The 20,115-nt window shown below is 49.2% G+C and overlaps 1 protein-coding gene across 2 annotated transcripts in view; it reads left to right on the forward strand.

Annotated features, from left to right (window-relative positions):
* The first annotated feature begins 4,915 nt into the window (after positions 1-4,915).
* Positions 4,916-20,115, forward strand: part of NGF (nerve growth factor) — a 50,778-nt gene continuing 35,578 nt past the window's right edge. The window contains exon 1 of one of the 2 annotated variants that reach the window (XM_060142392.1): positions 4,916-4,950. The gene's annotated coding sequence lies outside the window, so the exon portion shown is untranslated. Of the gene's footprint in view, positions 4,951-5,418; positions 5,459-20,115 lie in introns of those variants that run through there. The other variant, XM_060142391.1, reaches the window with a different exon arrangement.

Below are 20,115 nucleotides of genomic sequence, written 5' to 3' on the forward strand. Positions count from 1 at the left end.
GTGCGGACAGAGCTGGACCAGTCTGGGAAGTGGGAGGCTCACAGCTGTTTGCATCAGGAGAGCAGAGGAGACAATCCACTAGGAGGCTCGCTAGACCGTGCACCTGAGGAGGTCAGTGCCTGTTTCATCTGTCTCACCCTTCTTTCCAAGTCAAGCTCAACTAAATCACAATTTTATATTTTTACAGGCCTGGTATATATTGCATATTAAATAACTATTTAATGATGGGTGAAGCAGCTTTCTAGAAATTTAGTTCCATGTGACTAGAGGCTGTTTTGTTCACTTGCTAAATCCCCGGCACCTAAAACAGGACTGGCCCATAGAAGGTGCTCAGAAATTACTTTAATATATTTAATTATATAATTATAAGTAATTATACTTATTATGGCTCAAAGAGGATAGATCTTTCTCCCAAGGTCACATGACCTTCGAGGAGTTAAATCTTCCCAGTTCCAAGCTGGTAGCTTTCCTGGACTGCGGTGCCCCCGCTGGAGAAGAGCCAAACCACTCTGAGCCCAGCTAGGTTCTCGGACTGGTTCCAAGGATGAGATCCTCCAGGCTGCTGCAGGTTGAGTTAAGAACAAAGACTTTGGGTGGAGGTGCAGAGGGTGGAGGGGGAATGGCAACAGGGCCCTTGCTAGTGCTCGTGCCTGTGGTCTAAAACAAGAACCCAGGTAGCACTTGGCACTTAGGGACACTCAAAATGTCAGTGACTGAGGGGCATGTGTGAGAGGTCAGAGTTGAAGTAGGGGTGGAATCATAAAACAAGGAGGGAACACCTGGAAGAAGATGCATGGGAAAGGATGTAAGTCCAGGACTGAGCCATGGGAGGCATGTGCAGTCTGAGGGCAGACGGAGAAATCAGGGAGGTAGATGTAAAGCCAGGACGCAGTCACAGAAGCCTAGAAAGGAAAGTGATGATGCCAGAGGTCATCGGAGAGGAAGCCGAGGACTGGCAAAGTCTGCTGAACTTGGCTGAGGGAGGAAGAGGCATGGGGTCTAACAGCAAGAGCACCACAGGCTTGGGTCAAATCTCTGCTCAACCGTTGACTTATGCTGAGCAAGAGACTTACCTCTTAGGTCCTCAGCTTCCTTAGTTACAAACAGATGATGCCTACTGATTGGGCCAGAGGAGGCCTTGTCCAGGACCTGAAACTAGGGATGCGCTCAATACATGCTGCCATTATTATGTTGGTGGCGGTGTTATTATTGCAACTGGTGACCTTGAAGGAGAAAATATCAGTTCAGTAGCGGGAAGGGAAGGGAAGGGGAAGAAGATGGGAACCAGATTGCAGGAAGTTAAGGCGAACCAAGGAGATGGTGGGTGTCTCGCTGACTTTGCTGAGGAAGTTGGTAGTGAATGAAGTCGAGAAATCCACTGGTTCGGCAGCAGGAGGGCCAGTGGTTTCTTTAGGAGAGAAAAGGCGAGTGAGCGTTCACAAGCAAAAGGAAAGGGACCTGCAGAGATGGGGCAATTGAAGATATCAGAGAGGGAGAAAGGAGATATCAGAGAGAGGCCCCGTGAGTACGCAGGGATGGTCCCCCAGAAGAGAAGCGGGACCCCCCCCGCCCCGACTGCAGTGTTCTCTGCACCCGGCCTTCCTTCACTCCTTTACCAGCCTTCCCACTTAGGCCGGGGATGGGAGGTCTCTCCCTCAGCCGCTTTCAGAAAGTGTGGCATCAAGAAGACTTGCCTAGAAGTCAAGAGGCCTGAATTCTGGTCCTGACCCCGGCCATCTGCACTTGGCTACGCCCTTGTCCTTCCTGAACCGTGTCCTCCTGCATAAATGACTGATCCTCTCTGTGATTTTGTAACCATGTCGTCTCACTAAGCATTATAAAACATTTCCTCTTCTGAAGCTTTCCTCCACTCTGATTGGAAGAAAGGGGGAAAAAAAAATCTTTGAACTGAAGCTATCACTTCCTCCAGCAACTGGGACAATATTTCTGCTTCACACGTGTTGCGAGCAGATCCGGTGATTCCATCAGTACCGGCAGATCGCTGGCTGAGCCTCCTGGTGTTGTAAATAGCGTGTGCACTTTGTCCTGGCCTCCTGGAATGAAGCAAGGGAGAGGCGGGAGCATTGTGCTAGGCTGAGTGTTGCTGTTGACGGCTGCAGGCTTCCGAATCCTCAGAAATAACAACAGTTACTGCGCATGCCCAAATTTGTCCTCCAAGCCAGCAAATGCATCAGCTGCTGGTTATTTTGATACTCTGGAGAAAAAACTTTCGAGAAAATCTAGTACAGAAAACAGTCTTACCCTCTGTTTGTCTGCACCATTCCTTCTGCCCGCTGCCCTCTCAGCTGTTTTCATTCCTATTAATCCAGGCTTTAAAGTCCTTGTCTCAATGACCCAGGAGGAAGACGTTTCTGTTTCGGCCCTTCGTGAATGTGGAAGAAGCAAGAGAAGAGACACCTGGCCATGTGTCTCTGTGCCAAGGCCGGTCTGACCTGGAACCTGCTGGAAGCCAGTCCAGTGTGGATGGGTTGTCTGACAGCCACAAATGGCTCTGACCATTTTTGGATTCAACAAGCATTCACCGAACGCTTACTGTGCACTAGACCTCGGGCTAGGACCACGAGAGATGGTGATAAACGTGGCTGGGATCTAATAATCCAGCCGCCACAAAAACACAAGCTCTCTGATCAGGTACCATGGCCATGTTACAGGGCCTGGCACACAGGAGGCGCCCAATAATCAATCTTTGGAGTGTGTGTTTGTTATTTACGTGTTATAATTTACTCAAGATCCTAAAAGCTCAGGGACAGAAACGGAGCTATTCAGGGATGGAAAGGAGCACTTATTAAACCAAATGTGCCATCAGAATGTGATCAACAGTTTGGGGAGGGGGGTATCCAGGCTTATATCCTGCTTACATCACTTTTAAATTTCCCTCTTACACACTTCATGAAAAAGAACCACAAGTGCCCCAAATCCTTTTATCTTTCCGGGTGATATCACAAGGACACATATAAAAGCTCTGTATTCAACAACCAAAGACTCTGCTATTCTAAAATTTTCAACTTCATCCCTGAATTCTTGGACAGCTATTATGTAAGGCTTAGGGCTGGTGCTTTCAAACAAGTTTATAAGTAACATGATTGATGAATGAATTTGTCCTATGGTCTGGAAATTGTTTTGTTTCACTGACGATGATAAATTTCCTAATGGATCACCCTGACTCTGATGTTACTTCTAGAGAAAGGGCCATTCACGGTGGCTCTGGTCACTTACACTCACCTCCAAAGTGTGTTCCTCTACCAGTTTGTATCTCAGCAACTCAAGCGGATGAGGCTTTGCTGGGAAATAACAAGGTCATATCAAACCTAAAACTCCCTTCCAAGTCTGGGGCTTTCTCCTACCTCATCCTTCTCAGAGCATACATAAGTGGGTGAACTTAGGTATGGGAGCAAAGATGAAAACAGAAAGAAGCGGAAAACTCAGCCCATTCTGTGTCAAGTGTCTAAGCAGGGCCTCACCTTGCTCAAGTGCCCTCCACTGGGGGACAAGGGCCACCCTTGGACTTAGAGCAGGAACTCCTGTGCCTCACTAAATCCCGGCACCTGAGAGTGACTTTCACCTTAATTGTGCTGCCATGGCTTCACCCATAAAGGGAGACTCTGCCTCTCCCTCTCTCTGTCTCTCTCCCTACATGCCTTCTTCCCTTGCTGACTCAGGCACAGTGTAGGGGTTCAGCATGCAGTTTGCTCAAGGGAGAAGTGAAGGAAAACATCTACAAGCTCAACACCAGAGGAGATGGTGGTATGAAGTTTCAAAGACCCACGAATCCCCCAGAACATTATTACAATTAATGATTCATATTTGGTAGAAATCTGACTTAAGGGGTATTTCTGCCTTGCTAGTATGGGCCATGGGTCAGACAAGTTCTCCCATCAAGGTCTGTATCCATGGAACCCAAGAAATATTGGAGGGCAATCTAGGAGATCCCACCTCACTGAAAGTATGGATGGTGGAGGAAAAGCAGAATTTAGGTAGGGCTTGGGGTGAAGCAGCAGGTTCTCTGCCTAGGTCACTTTAGAGTCACAGAACTCTTGCAGAATTGTTGAGAGCTGCGGACCCTCTACCCAGAAAAGTGCACACATCACACACAGCCAGACAAATTTGCCTCCAATTTCAGAAGGATGGGGGACCGCAGGAAGGAAACTTCTGGAGTCAGGGCCTTGTTAATCTCTGATTCTAGGTGCTGATGCCTAAGTCTTCTGCCCCTCGTCCCTACGCAGGACTTGCCCCTACCCCCAGGGTCTTCTAGCTGGTTCTGGTTCTTGGGGCCACAGTCCTCCCTCGTGTCAGAGAAGCCCCGGCACCTGTATCTCCAGGAGCTCCCCTGGGTGCTCTTTTCTCCCAGGGTGACGGGAGGTGTCCCGGGAGAAGGGGTCTCTGGGCTTTTCTCTCTCGGCTGCCAGGAGCAGCTGAAGCCTAGGGCACGGAGGACGACGCCGGCAGACACTCCCGTGCCCTGCTCCAGTCGCTGGCTGCAGGCGACGCGGGAGGGAAAGGCGGGGAGGTGCGGGGTGGGCCGGGCGATTCAGCCCACCCCCAGCTTGTTGGCCCGTTGGCAAGCGAGACCAGCACCCACTCCTGGTGCCCCAGAAAATCCCTGGCCAGCCGGGCTTTGCGCGCAGCCCCTCCAACCCCCGTGCGTTTCCTTTTGACCTCTGGAGGTTTGAACCCCTTCTTGGCTGGGTCGAACCGGCCCTCCCGGGAAAGATCGATCTCTCGTCCCCAGAATCCCCTACTGGCGGGCACCTCCGCCTGGCCAGAGCAGGTGCGGGGCTGGGGCCGGGAAGGGTTGGAGTAGGGGAAAGGATTTGGAGTGGGTGACTCAGGAGTCCGGGAGGAGGGGCTAAGAATTCAAGAAGCCTGTGTTAGAGCAGCTCGGCGCTCCGGCACAGCAGAGAGCGCTGGGAGCCGGAGGGGAGCGCAGCGGTGAGTCAGGCTGCCCCGAGCCCAGCCCGAGAGGGGCGCAGCGCGGGCACGGGCGCGGGCCGGCGTGGCTGGGCTCCTGGGGAGAGTATGCATGGATCCCGGTCTGGCGAGATCTCCGGGCACCCGCCGAGGCTTCCGCGGGCTGAAGTGCGGCCATGAGAGGAGCGTCCCCAGTGGGTGCGGGAGCGCGGGAGCGCGGGAGCCTCGGCGGGCGGGCGAGTCTTGGGGAGCAGCGCTCTCTCGGGTCGTGGAGTTCCCGATCTCCCGATGGCCCGAAGTCCGGGAGGCAACCCTGGAGCCTGCAGTCGCCGCGCGGCGGTACCGGGGACTAGCTAGACGGAGACAGCGCGCAAGTGAGGGAGAGCGAAAGAGCGTGGCGAGAGGGATGCGCGGGCTGCGAGCGCGCTGGGGCCGCAGGAGTGGTGGTCTGCGCCGCGGAGGGCTAGTGCACGGCGCGCGCGGGCTGGGGTGTGCGCCGAGTCCCGCGCGAGCGTTACGCTGTCCCCAGGTAAGGGGACGAGTTGGGCAGGGGGCTCTGGACCTGGTGCAGGGAATGGAGCAAGGGTCTCTGGGCTCCTCCGCGGGTCGCTGGAGGGCTGGGAGTCTCGAGTGAGGGCCCCAGGGGTTGATAGGGGAAGCCTGCTCGCCAAGGGACCTCCATGGAAGGTCCTGCTACGTGGGTCTCACGCCTCACCTCCAGCTGTCTGCCGCCAGGTGTGGGAGAAGCTGGCATGGAGGGGTGGGGCGGGCAGCGCCTTGGGTCCAAGCGACAAAGACCCAGGGGAGGGAGAGGACTTGGGGTCAAGGAGCGGCATCTTTGAGCCATCGGAAACAAGCAGCTTCATTCTGATTACAATTCTCCTTTCTCTTTCCAAAAAGAACCCCCAAAACCAAAAAACCTCTGAGATTCTCATGAAAGGTGTATTCTGCTTGAACTTTCTCTTCTCTTGTGACTTGAGAGATTAAAAAAGAGCCTGCTTGCTAGGCTGGTTTTTCCAAGTTGTTCCAGGTTGGAAGTTGTAACAGTTTGTAGGATAATTTACGGGTGTTTCATGCATTAAAGTGTATTACTGCAAAGCCTTTGGGCGCTATGGGTATTAAGGAAAACTCAGTGCACGTTCCCAGCTGGAAACCAAAATAGGGCTCTCCTGGGTATCTCTGCCCCTCTGTCTTCTGAGGCCAACGGAAGTTCCTGGAGAAAAGGCACTTGATTAATTGTCTTGGTTCCATCCTCTGGGCGCACCCATTGCCAGCCAGCCCCCTCCTCCCCCCACACGCGCACGGCCAGCTGCATTCTTAAATTCAGAAATGGAAGTGGAGGGCCCACCAGTATCTCCTCCCCAGGGTCTTCAAACTCTTGAAGCTGTCAGTCAAGTCTGCTGGAGGGGACTATTTCTCCCTCTCAGAGCATATAGAAAGGCAGCAGCCATTGGGCCCTGCCAGCTCTTCTTGTGCAGTGTTTACAATTTGCTATCGAATGTCTGAAACTTTCCCCTTCTGAAGAGCTACTGAAGAAAGACTACACTAGATGTGGAAGATGTCTCTTCTGTAGAAGAAGTTGTATGTCAGTCTGGGCAACCCAAATGTCAATCCACTATGGGCCATGTTCCCAGAGGTTCAGAGGCAACTGAGGACTGGGGGTGCGGGGTGAGTGAGAGTGCTCTGGGGGCTGAGACTGGCCCTGCTGGCGTTGACTCACAGAGGAAATGAACTCTCCTCATACTTGGGTCGTCGAAGGGGTTTGGGGTTAACATCACATGCTGTCAACTCCTCCCCCATATGCTTTTCCCAGTGTTTTTGTGCAGGTGGGACAAAGGGCAGTCTCGAAGGGAAAAAAGGAGGCACCACGAATGGGAAACTAAGGTCTCTGGGGCCCGGGACACATGTTTTGACACGACTGTAGGAGTACCTCGGAGGATTTTGCAGCCAGCTGCTGGGGCCATGCCACCCCTGGACAGCCATCTTACCCCAGAGCAGCCCAGACCCACTAGAGAACTGGAAAATTGGGTCTGCTCAGGGCAGCCTGGCGACCCTTTCCATACCCTTAACCTTTGTCAAGGAGTGAGGTTCCCACCTTCTCCTATCACCCACCACACGTCTCCCCCACCCAGAGGGCCAGAGAGAGCAAGGGATGAGGCTTCACACTCTCCTCTTCCATGGAGAAATCTGCGCGGTGGCCAGGAAGGGGGCCCCAGCTGCCGACATCAGCAGGGAGGGTAGGGCATGGCAGGGCAAGGCTGGAGCCCGAGGGAAGTTTCTCAACATTACTGAGATTAAACTGATGAGAAAATCGCACAACTTTACTTTTAAATGAGTGCTGAGCACTACTGCTGCACATTCGTGGAGTGCCTTATTTCAGTGGCAACTGCATTGGAGCCGCAGGAAAACTACGCTCTGCTCCCAGCAGGCAGTGGAAAGCTCGCTGAGGACTCATATATAGTCTCTCTATATCTCTGAGCAGATAACTCATGTCCCCAGAAGGCTTCTCTTTCTTTGACTGGCACCTCTGATCTTGCAAACCATCAGCTACACTGACAGCTGCCAGGCTCAGCCGGTCCTGAGAAATCAACTCTGGGATGGACCAGTTTCACAGAACAGCATATGGTGGCCTCTAGTAAGTAAATGGAGATGAAAGACCCTTCCCCAACCCTTTACTAGGGATCTTGCTTCCTGGCAGTGGGGAGACCGTTAACATCCTAACTCCAAATAGCAGTAAAATCGGGGTGGCCCTGAGGCAGAAATGCAGCTGGAGAAGCTGAGGCTTTGAGGTCATTGACCTTTTGGTTGGTTGTGCACAAGGATGGAATTGTCACCATTTAAGCCGAGATGATAGACCTTGAGCCACAAAATTTGGCCAAGACGAGAATAATGAAAACATACAATAAAAAAGCATTGTAGATTTTTTCATTACTCTTCTATGGGTTACTTTCCATGTTTTGGAGGAGTTTCTATAGGTTATTGGCCTCAATAGGAATCACACTGAAATGATCTCTTGATATCTTTCTCCTGTGTTTTGAGGAAACTTCCCGTGGTAGTTTCCTGAATTGTAAGACAGGAGGGAAAGTAGCTTTGTGACCTTGAGCAAGTCACTAAACTTCCCAGCCCTCACTCTCCCAATCCATAGGACAAGGGTAGTGGGTTAACAGTGTTTCTCAATGGGGCTATTGGCATTTGGGGATGATTCTGGGTTGAGAATGACCTATTTATGTAATGCAGGAAGTTTAGTATCCCCACCTCCCCTACTAAAATGCCAGAAATGGTGGCAACCCCAAATCCCCTCCCCCCATATATGGCTAAATGCTTATTACAAGGATAATACTGCTCCCGGTTGAGAAGTCCCTTGGCAATTACCAATAAGGGCTTTTCTTTCAGGCCCTATGTTCGGGTCATCTATTATTTAATCATTGAATTGGGGCTTCAGAGGACCAGCCCTGGGTTTCATCCTCCAGGAGCCAGCATATCAGGCTCCAGGAAGCCACTGGCAGGGCTGTGGTCCCGCTGGGCACCATCCTTTGCTTTTGTCAGTGGAGTGTGACTACAAATGACCCACGTGAAAAGAAAACCAGAAAGAGTGGGGAGGAGGGATGGGTGGTATTAGAGCGTGGCAGCTTCTTTCTCTGCCATATGCTATTAAAAACACAGGCAGACTGCCTGCCCCGGGTGTCCACAGCACTGGGAGGAAATCCTTCTCTCCTTTACTAAACGGATCACACTCTGGCACCAGGAGGTCCCTGCTCTGAATGAGAGAACAAGGAAGCAGAACCCTCCCCAGCACGGACAGCACTTCCTACAACATGGGCACATGTTGATATCAAATTAATACAACAGTGCCCAAGCTGTGAGAATCAATGGGAATCAATAATGTGACATTTGATTGAAAAAGCAGGCTAGCAATGCTACGCTGGAGGGACGGTGCTCGTAGCCCTGGGTTTATTCTCACTTATCCTTTCCTCTGCCCCAAGGTCTCACTGGAGGACAAAAAATAGGACCATTTGGTTATTCATAGTGCAAATGGCTAAAACGAACAATGACTTTGGAGGATATAATTGCTTGCTACTCACCCCCAAGCAGTAGAAGAGAGAAAACTACCAAAGCAGTAGAACTGGCAGAGTTTGAATTTGATTCCTAATGAGGCCCCAAAAAACGGACACTGGAGACTTAAGGAGATTCCCAAATGAGGCTGAGACCGGTCTGATGATGCAATCCGGCAAGTGGGACTAGCAACAAGGCCTTTTGAATTGCCAGGTTTGGCCAGCCTCACACACGGAGCGTCTTTTTATTAGTGGTAGTATGAGTCAGTCAGACAGTCAGGGTTTCCCTGAAAATTCCCCACTGGGGTAAGCAGACGGAGATGTTTTGGCATTGCCCGTGGGGGCCTCTGCAGGTGGAGAGCTCTGCCAGTGGAACGATCTAGCTCCGACGTCAGTGGGAATGAATGGCCCAAGCTTCCCACAGAAGCTATTCCACATCGAGGGCAGTTACAATCCACTACTACTGGAATCGTCTCCCAATAGCCACAAAGTATTTGTTGTTTGGTACAGATGGGCTGATTTTCCCATTTCCTTTGGCTGTTCCTTCGGTAGCCAGGGTTGGTGGAATATATCATCTGTCTGCATGCGGCACGCTGTTCCTGAGTGAGCCCAGGGAGGGCCGTGTGCTGGAAGCCATGAGAGCTCAGCCCGGGTTGGGGGAGGGAGGTCCTGTCTCTGCCCCCCATCACTATGGATCTGATGTGTGGTTAAAGTGACTTGCGTTTCTCACTTGTCCAGTCTGGAGAAGTGCCGTCCCATGTCTGGACCTGACCAGGCCCGGCTTCGAGGTCAATCACCTCATCCTTGTCAGTAACCATACGCTGAACTCCCACATTGTATGAGAGACGCCGAGAGAGGCAGGCTCCCTTTGGGTTGTGGTTTCGAAGGAAGGAGCAGTCGTGCTGGGCTCTAACGGCCTGCAGGCAGCTGGACTAGGTGAGCAGGGAGGAAGGAGTTGAGCACCAGGAGACCAGAGATGCAGGAGGGCGTCTCTTGTACCCAATGTTCCTCTTCTGTGAAACAGAGAGAACAGTAGGACCTGCTCTGTTGGGCTGTTGTGCACATCAAGTGGGATGATACTGATGGGACACCAGCACAGGCCTGGCGCACAGTTGAGCAGGCACTCAACAAACACGAGTTCCCTTCGCTCATGTTCTCCCTCCGTGGTACTGATCTGAGGGAGTCCTCCCTTTATGCTTTTCACTTCAGATCGGACAACATCATCTTTGCATTTTTTATGCCTCTGTATGTGTAAAGCTTTGCTGCACTAGGAGAAGAAATCTTTCTGGAAGCACTGAAGCTTCTCTAGGAACTTACCCACCTACATTTTGACCTTCTGTAATTAACATTCTCATTTTGATGGAATTTGAACCAAACATTTCACCTGGCCTCACAATATCTGAGTAAAAGGAAACTCATGGATTTCCTCCTGCAATTTTCTTTCAGAGGCAAACTTCTCCTCAGACTTGTATCTCAGAGATGTTATGTAATGCTCTCTAAATAAGGCATTTCTTGCGAATGGCCATTTGTACTGGCAGCTTTAGGAGTGTTTCAGTTCCTTACCCCGCAGAGCCAACTCCTCCTCCAACAACTTGTTTCCTCAGGATTTTATGTATCTTATCAAGTTTACAAGAGAAGGAAGAGGAGGAGGTGAATTTCTCTATGGCAGCCAGGCGGGCATTTGCGCTCTCCCACCCCAAGGGTCAGTGGCTGGCCAGCTGTTGCTGAATAGCGTGTAACCTGTGGTTAAAGGGGGAACAGTCCTCACCCCCGGGGAGGCAGGCTCACTGGACATCAGGTCACTGGATTGATTTTCCTTCTCTCAATTAGCATCTTGATTAATATGCTAACCAGGGGCCTGGGCGCTGTGGAGAATCATAATAAATATAAATCACGGTCCTGCCCAAGGAGCTGGCTCTAGAGCGAACATTTAAATGGCTTCAGAGAGGCTCATCAGATAACGTACATGAGGTAAGGCCATGAGCCAATGGGGCCTGCAGTAAACTAGAGAGGTTATGCCCATCAGAAGGGGACAGGCCGTCTGTTGCTTTGCAGGTTTGTAGGTCTAATGTGGCCAGATCTTCCAACTTTTCCAAAAGAGTCAAAACTTTGAGTTTGAATGTATAGTGTCTTCACTTTTCAAAACATCTGTGCAGACCAAACAAAATCTGTCTGCAGCTTCTTTTGTCTTGTCATCTAGATGAACACACTTGGAGCAATTGAGACCAGTATCAAAATGGAAACTAGTTGAAGAAGTGCGAGCTGTGTGGCTCTCAGAGAGGTCTGAATGGCGCGGTGCTTTCTCCAGAGGCTTCCTGAGCGAGGGGATGTCCTGCGGGCGGGTAGGATTGTATAAAAGCAGCCCTGGCACAAAATAGAACTGGCTTCAGAGGCAAGCTCCGCCTCTCGTTGCCTCTATAACCATATTACTTAATCCCTCTAAGCTTCAGTTTCCTCATCTGTAAAAGGGACTCATAATGCTGATCTCGGGGGACGGTTGCAAGGATGACAGGAGGGAGGGCTGGAAAGCCCTTACTTAGCCCAGAGCCTGGAACACTGGCAGTGCCTAGCGAGCCTGAGTCCTGTCTTAATGCTGGGTGGGTGGGGTTTAGCCAGTCCAGAGGGCATTAAAGGGCCAGAGGCACGAAGAAGGGCCCCTCACTGAGCTTTGTGAACAGTTGCTTTTTGAGGACTTGAGCCGCAACTGCTTTTCCTGCCCCAAGAGAAGGACAGAAGGTGTAGGCTATTTTGCTCCCCTCCCCACCTCTTCCTGCTTCTCCCCACTGCCTGAGACCATGTGCCCGCCTGCTCTGTCAGAATGCCACCCTTTAAAAACCTGACCTGGGCCAACAGCAGAAAAACACAACTCGACTCCATAAGAAGGAAAAGTACTCCGGGAGGCTGTATAGACACGCACGGCAAATATTCAAGGAATTCTTAGGAATAAAAAAAAAAAATTCATAAATCTGGATTTTTGCATGAGGCCATCACAGGAACATGTTTTCTCAATTAGCATACACATTGCTTGGAGTGAAGTCACTGAGTCCGCGGCTCCTCAGGCTGACTTGTGCCGAAGCCACCTGATCTGGACCTCACTTTCCATGATCTAAATCTGATCCAGCCAACCCTGTCCCTGCCCTTAGCTGCCGAAACAAAATCACCCCCAAATCCTAAACCAGGGTGGAGACATACACACCACACTGCAAAGCAGTCTAAATTCAGATCCTGGGTGTACTCACCAAGAAATGAGAAAGACAACACTATTCTTGATGGTGGAGTGATAGAGTCTCAGCAACCCCTTGCATTGTTCTTTTCCTTGGGCGTTTATTGTTAGATGGTGACTGCACTGCCCCGTCAGATCAGATGTGTCCTTTAGGCTCTGAAGGCAGAGAAAATTGTTTCTTTTGCAAAAGCATGCATCAACTGCTTAAAATATTACTAGCCGGTGCCTGAGATCAGCGATTACGTTTTCTGGATGGTTTCCTGGACTGATTCTTTTCCAAGTGAATGGCTTTGTCAGATATTTGTCATTTCTGAAATATTTGATTAATGATGTCCCCTCATCAGAGGGATGGTCCAGGGCGCATAATTAGCAGCCTGCCTCCAAAGCAAAGATGCTGCCCAGCGTCCAACAAGATCAAGCAGGAAGTTGACCAACATTTCAAATGTTACCCTGCCCTAGAGTAAAGGAAAGAAAAATGGTTTTCAAACTACAGACCCATTAGGGGGATGCGAAATCAAGTAGTACGACTCTCTCTCTCTTTTCTTTTTTTAAAGAAAAAAGTAGAGTAAATTTTTAAAAAGCAATATGCGTTGCAATATGCGTTGCATGGAGAAAGGGAAGGTATTCATAAAACTTTTATTTTAGTTGTATATACATTTACACAATATGTGTGCATACCGGATCACGATGGAAAATGTATTTTTTCACTGTGAGTCATGGTTAAAAACGTTTAAAAGCTACTGGCACGGACAACAGCGTTGTACAGGAAAGGGCATCGCTCTGAAGCCAGGCAAACTTGGGGTTAAATCCCAGCTCTGGGATTCCTAGTTGTGTGATCTTGGGTAACTTAAGTAAGGATCAGCGGCCTCATCTGTAAGGTCAGACTAATTGCTTCCTCATAGGGCTGTTGTGTAGATTAAGTGACTAAGATAAAGTGCCTGGTACTGTGCCTGCCACCAAGGAGGCCTCAGGAAGCAAGAGCCACTGGCATCACCTGTCTTCTCCTTCCCCCCCACCCCCGCCTCCTCTTCCTTCTTTATCTTCTTCTTTGAGACTAATCAACCTCATCAGAACCGTGACTTCCCTAGATGTTTCTATCCCTGAGGTTGGCTGCTTCTCTGGCCAACCCAGCGAAGAAACAACAGCAATCGTATCTCACCTCTGTCCCTACCTTTCTCTACCGTCTTTCCCTATTTCATGTTTGCATAGCCATCTTTCTGTGATTCTGTTCCCCAGACATGATCATGACAGTAATTGTCCAAGGGGCCCAAGACATCCCCCTCCCTGTCACTAAGAACCATCAGAGGGGTATCCCAGCCTTCCCTGGCCTTGTGACCGGGATGAATGCTTTGGTCCTAATGTGGTGGTATAGTGACTCTGTATGGAGCTTCTGTTCCCACAAATCACATCCTTCCTCCTCAGTATATTTTTGTAAGGGCAACAGGGCTAAGATACCATTAAAATGTTGACATTGTCAAATTCTTAAGAAGTTCCTGCCCAGAGCAGAGAGCCTAACATTTTCTCGTGAGCGAGGCTCCAGGCGGCCCCAGTGTGGAGGGTTTCAGTTTCTCTCCTGGTATAAACAGCCTAGAGGCTCCTGGCGTGGGCCCTGGAGCTGACAGCTTCAGGTAAACCAAACCCTAATCCTGACTCCGGTCCTCAACCTGGCCCTAATGTGTCACTGACCCCAGACCACCCCTTTCCAGCTGGAAGTGTGGAAGACTGACCCACACCAGGGGCCACAAAGATGGTATGCCCCAGTTTTCCTGAGAGCCTGGCTAACGCAGCCCCTGAAGACAGATCAGGGATGACAAACTGCTGCCTCTTTGTTCAGACGGAAGCTTCACCTTTCTCCCTCGTCTGTTTCCCGTGCTCGCCTGGGGCTCATTCCAACTCTTTTCTTGTAAAATGCCCTCCCCCTGGGCCCCATTTTCACCACTCAGATTCAAAGAGGATTATTAGTGACATCTCCTCAAATACTGAATTCCTAACCAGACCAAAGGTTTAAAGCTCCTTTCCAGGCAGTTAAGACATCTCTATTTGAGGTTGCAGGGCAGGGGGCCTAAGGGGAGAAGGCAGACGTGGATCTGGTGTAATTTTCATCTCTGTAAGAGTCTCCGTGCTTTTCCACCACTCATCCCACTATTCCCTGTAAAACTAACGTCACCAGGCCAGTTGCACATTTTAAATAACATTTATAGCAGAAGAGACACATTTGTGACATCATACCCAGCCCCTTTCTCCTTAAGCAGGTGGGTTATATTGAGCCAAGCTCCGGGAGCTTGACTGGACCATAAGCAAAGCAGTTAAGAGGCTGTTTAAATCCATCACTGTTGCACCTGGGTTTTTTGTTTTGTTTTGTTTTGTTTTGAAGAAAAAGTGAATGCTGACTTAACATTTTCTGTGCCCAAAAGGGGGGGAAGAAAAAAGCATATTTCCACCCTTTCTGAAACTTGCAATGACAAATGGAATCAATTGTCCCAGAACATGACATACCACCAAGAATATTTCTTATACATGAAACGAATTACCTTTCTTTTCATCTGGGTTCAAGGGTATTGTGTCTGTCCTCTCACGGGGAAAGTGTGAACACTTAGAAATGTTTTCATTTTCTTTTTCAGGAGGTCAGACACCAAAGCCTGACTCCAGATTTCATGCCCATGTGTCAGCATCTCTGTATCTTGGAAATGAAAGAAAATATTTAGGGAGTGGGGCTTTTAAGTATTATTTTGATTTTTTCTAAAAAAGAGTGGGACAGAAAGTAGAAGGCTTAATAAAGCAACAAATATGTTTCAAAGATTATTTTTAAAGCACCTTTATGATTAAGGGGAAAGAAAGGAATTTTAAGTTGGCACAGTGTACAGAATGTCCTCCTTCTACCCATTTCCACTTCTTAAATGATTATGGACCTATTGCAGAATTCGGACTGGCAATACTTGTGCTTGGGAAAATTTCACAAACCTGTCTGAAGCTTATTTCTTTTATGGATTGGGAAAGTTGTTATGTAAGAAAGAAAAATGGTTAAGTCAGATATAGGTTATTTATTTCAACTCAGTACTACTGAGAGCTAGGAAACTGGGGGTTTATTTCTGGCTCAGCTTCTTCCTAGCTGTGTAACTTGGGCAAATCACAGAACCCCTCTGAGCCTCTGTTTCTTAATCAGTAAAATGAGAATAATAATATTGCCCCTGCATTACCAGATGGGGCTGCTGCCTTGAATATGGTTGCCAGCTGGGAAGATACCGTGACTGTAGGTATAAGAGGTAAGATGTGAGAGCCCTGGACAAGGACCATGAGACTCCTGGCGCCAGTGCTGGCTCTGCCCTTAGTTGGGTGAGGAACCTTGACAGTCACTTACCCTGCATGAGCCATCCCAGCTCCCATCTGCCCGTCTCAGATGCAGTAGCAGATGTGAAGGCACTTCAAGCCTAGGCAGAAACAAGCTGTTCCCACCATGGTGGGAACGGAGGCCTGTGCCAGGCACTGAGTGGGCCCCTGTGAGACTGAGGCCAAGGGTGCCATGGAAAAAGTATGAACGTGGAATCAGCCTCTCCAGGGCTCCAGGCCCAGGAGTGGCGTTGAAAAGCACATGTGATCGAGGGCAAATTACTGCAGCTCTCTGATTTCCAGTTTCCTCAGCTGTGATATGGAACTAGTAGCACTTACTTCTTAGTGCAAAGATTAAACAAGGTGACCCCTGCCAAGTCCTTGGGTTGTCCAAAACCCATTTTTATAGTGGTCCTTGGTGTTGATCACAAATGAGCGCCCAAGGGGCTCCCCACTTAGGCAGTGACCTGGCTGAGGACAGTCCACGGTGGATAAGGTTGCCAGGCCAGGATGCCTCGGGGATGAGAAGCTCTCCTAATGTCCCCTCTCTCTCACTGACCCTCTTCTCTGTCTCCTTTGCTGGCTTTTCCTTCTTCTGACCTCTAAATATTGGAGTGCCTGGGGCTCAGTCCAGGGTCCTTTCCTTCCCCCAGGCATTAAAGGTGAGCTACACCTTCTGGATGTCTGTTTCCAATCTGGACTCTCCCCTGGGCTCCAGGCTCTTCTGTTCTACTGTCATGGCCACTTGGAGATCTAATGGACATCTCAAGTTGAGAATTGTTGACCCCTGAACTACTTTTCTCCGAGTCTTATTTTAGTCTTCCCCATTTTAGACAATGACATCATTATTCCCAGTTGCTCAGACCCCAAATCTAGAAATCATCCTTGACTGGACCTTCCTCATCACCTTTTATATTCAATCCACCAGCAAGTCTCACTGGTTTCCAAATAAGTTCTGAACCCAGTCCCTTCTCAGCATCCCACTACTGCCTCTTAGTCCCAACCACTATCACCTCTCAGCCAGACGACACAGGGACCTCCTCCTGGATTCCCTGCCTCCACTCTTGTTTCCCACAGCCTTTTAACCCAACAGCAGTCACAATGCCCTTTTAAAAATGTAAATCATGTCATGTTATTTCTTAGCTCTCAACCCTCCAATTAATTACACAGAGAATAAAATCCATACCCTTGCCATGGCCTCATCTCAATGGTTCCTAACCCAGTGGACATTTGGCAACATCATACATTTTTGATTGTCACACGTGGAGGGGGCCGGGGGTGGGGTGATACCAGCATCTAGCTGGTGGAGTCAGGGATGCAGCTAAACATCCTGCAGTGCACAGGACAGCCCTCAACAACGAAGAATTATCTGGCTGAAAATGTCAGCAGGGTAAGGCGGAGAATGCCTTTATGTGATCTGGACCCTGACCCTCCTTCCTGTGTCCTGTATCACTCCTCCAATCGCCTGCTACGTGGCAGCCTCTCTGACATTCTTGCTATATCTTCAACATATCACTCTTGCTACTGACTTAGGCCTTTGTACTTGCTATTTCCTCTGTTGGGGACACTTCTACCCACAGGTCTTCTTCACATGGTTAGCTTTTGCTCATCGTTTATGTCTGCTCAGATGTCACCTCTTGAACACCGTAATTTAATGTCTATCCCCACTCGACCAAACCCTGCCATGGTAGGTTCTGTTCCCTTACCCTACTTTCTTTATTTCACAGTACTTAGTCCTATTATTGGTTTTCTTGTTTATTATCCTTCTCCTCCACAGGAATGTAAGAATGGGGACAGGGACTTTGCTGTGTTCACCAAGGGCTGCATCACATATAGGAGCTCAAGAAGTATTTGTTGAATGAATAAATGGTTGGTAAATATGGCACAGACGGGGATTACTACAAAAGGTTAGGAAAGGAGACCATCAGTGGGATCCAGCACGCAGGGGAAGGCTTCCTGGAGGAGGTGTGACATGGGCTGCTTTGCAAGTTTGTGCAGCCCTCACCCCTTCAGCTAAGGTGGCCCCAAATGGAGCAGGGCTGTGGCCTCCTCTGAAGCCTGAATGTACCTGGGGGCACCTCTTGTAGATTAGAGCCAGCTGTGGACTTTAATATTCAATAGGGTGGAGAGCAAAGCTGGAGGGCTCAGGGGTCTAAGATGTGTGATTGAAGAGAGGAGCCAGGAAAGAGAGGCGAGTGGGAGAAAAGCAGGAGCAGGAAGGAGAAACCTAGGCTCCAGTTGGTTCAGATCAGGAGCAGAGCTCAGTATGGAGGGAGGGAGGGGTCTGGGACGGAAGAAAAGCCATCTCCAGGGAACATCTCTGGGTAGCTCATCCTGAAGGGCTGATAGTAGTTCCTGGAGAAGGAACTGGGGGCTCTTCTAAGTTTTCCAGGAGCCAAGTGAGACAACTGTGAGTTCGACTTGGGCCATTAGAAAGGCCAGCAAAGGGTAAAATCAGACCTTTCACGTAGCCAGGCAGAGGCTGTGTCCTGAATAGACATACTGACCCATATCTAGTTGGTATTACATGAGATAATTATGCAAATGTGGTTCCAGGATAGTCTTGATTTCAAGCACTCTGAGCCATTGCCAAACATTGGTCCTGTGCTTCAGTTTAAGAAAGCAATTCCCATAATGCCACACGTGACAATGTGTAGTCCATGTGCAGCACATGCCAGCTGATGAGTGGGTGCCCCCCACCGCCCCAGGTCAGCCCCCCCGTGCCACCTCACGATAGGATGTAAATGTCCAGTTCTTGAGGAGGGCTGGGTTCACATCATGGATTATTTTTCCAAGGTCTCAGGATCCCAGAGTTTGTAGATCATGGAGCCCCCATGGGAGGGGAATGCCTCGTCCCAGGTGCATAGCTCCACTCATCCCAACATCTCCTCCAAGTGACACGTATGGTCAGGGTCTGTGCCCTCACGGCCACCTCAGAACACTTACTCACAACTCTGGTTCATTTTGCTGCCTGGATACTTCTGAGGATATCACTATAGGGGATTAGCTGACCAACACCCTATTTTATTAGTCTGTTAATGTAAGTTTAGAGTAATACACCTCAGATGTAGACAGCTTACTCCAACCTACCAAAAATATCATCATGAACATTTACAAGGTCTAAAGAATGATATAATGGTGGTGAAATTCAGATGCGTTACATTACCCCAATGTCTAATTTAGCCCTGACTCAGTCCATAGAAATATGGATTCCCCCACAGACGTAGTCTCATAGCTGCCTGGGCCCCATGTGCCTCATAGAGCTAAGGTGATGAGTCTGTCTGTCACACATCCTTGAAAGCCATAAAACACCCCTGAACTAACCATCTCTTTGCTGCGTCCTCAGAGAGCCGCTGACACTCACTTTGACGTTTTGATCACAAAACCTGTCTGCCACTTGTCACTGGATCCCCCTTCCATCATTAGGTCTCCTTGGTATATAGAGATTTGATGCTCTCAAACTTCTACTCCATCAAAGGCTGATCTTTGACCCTTCGTTCATACTAAGAAATACATGGCTGACAAAGGCTCAGACAGATGCTTATCCCAGGGGCAAATGCTCTCAGCAGCCGTCAAATTCCCTCGGTCAGAAGGCAGTGAACCACTCAGAGGCAACAGAGCAGGCAAAAGGCTAGCCCTGGTCCTTCCTTCCTACTGACTGTGTGACTTTACATATATTATAAAAACTCCCTTTGATTCTCAGTTTCCTAACTGTAACATTGGAATAATAATAATAATAATACCTCCTTTATAAAGCAGTGGTTAAATGAGAGCATATATGTAACAGCACAGTACTTGGCACATAAAAAGCTGTAACGGCAGCTATTTGCTATTCTTTATTAAAATCTTGGAAAGTAAAATTTCAGACATCAGTCAATGACTCATGGAAATATTTTGGAGCTTAAGGTCTTTGTGAAGTGAGAGGGAAATGGAATGGAGTTTAAAACACTGGGAGGAAATCCCTAGCAGAGGAAGGCAGAAGTTCAACGTCACGGTGTCCCTGTGATTGATTACCGTTCAATTGTGGGGTAAGCCTCAGTTAAGTCATCTGTCAAATGGCAGTAATGATAAGGTTGCTATGATGATTAAATATAATAATGCCTATGGATGGTTAACATAGCATCACGCACGTAAGCCTTGAAAAGTTTAGGGTTCTTGTTGTCATGGTTGTTATCACAACCTGTCTTCCCCATGCCAGGTCCTCTTGCAACTCTTTACTCAGGTCAAGCTTCCATGTAGAAAGTGCAACCTAGCTTCCTAAGCACTATTCCAGGATTTAGGCTGGAGCACCTCTCCCCAACCCACAAGGGCCTGTCCCTGTCGCAGAGCATTTACAGCCAGCTAAGAATTACTCCCACAGGTTTCTGGGATCCACTCCTTGCTGCCTCCATGTGGCTTTGTCATGTGGAAAGGCAATGTCATGCTATGCACAGACAGGGGACAGCTCCTTTCCTTTCTTACAAGGGGTTTGGTGGTAGTCTCACCTCGCTCTCACCTCTCATTCCTGGGATGGTCACAAAAGCGAGGGAACCATGGCCCTTGAAATGAATTTATGCAGCAACAGGTAAAAGGAAAAGGGGCCCA

Source organism: Lagenorhynchus albirostris, chromosome 2 (genome assembly GCF_949774975.1).
Source record: "Lagenorhynchus albirostris chromosome 2, mLagAlb1.1, whole genome shotgun sequence".
Classification (NCBI taxonomy): Eukaryota; Metazoa; Chordata; class Mammalia; order Artiodactyla; family Delphinidae; genus Lagenorhynchus; species Lagenorhynchus albirostris.